This window comes from Heterocephalus glaber, unplaced genomic scaffold (genome assembly GCF_053883595.1).
Source record: "Heterocephalus glaber isolate CG9 unplaced genomic scaffold, H.glaber_assembly_v1.0 deba00001561, whole genome shotgun sequence".
Lineage (NCBI taxonomy): Eukaryota > Metazoa > Chordata > Mammalia > Rodentia > Bathyergidae > Heterocephalus > Heterocephalus glaber.
Window position 1 is genome coordinate 10,579,007 of NW_028258349.1, and position 402 is coordinate 10,579,408.

The following is a 402-nucleotide window of genomic DNA, read 5'->3' on the forward strand; positions in this document are numbered from 1 at the left end:
GACTCAATAAAGTGGAGTCTCAGGGTGAGTGAGAGGGCCATAGAGGTCTTACTATCACAATCAAACTATTTCGCACTCCCAGGATGGTAGGCTGACCCTATATCTTTGTTTTTCTGGGCTAACAGAGTCCGGTGTTCATCTGTGTGCCCCAGCAATCCATCTGGTTAGGGCTCCCACTCACAAAAGTGTTCCCTTTTTGCCACTAGAATTTCCTCAGTTGCACATGAGGCTCTCCTGGCTGTGGAGGCAGGAAGCAGGCCCTGCTCCACCAGGCCATGAGGCCCTGGCCTTTTCCCAACCCAAGAATCAGCTCCCAGCTTCTGTGCCACTCCCAGCCGGCAGCCACCTCCTCCTGTCCCCACTTCCCACCCCAGCGGGCGCACAGGGAGTCTAGTGGCCACC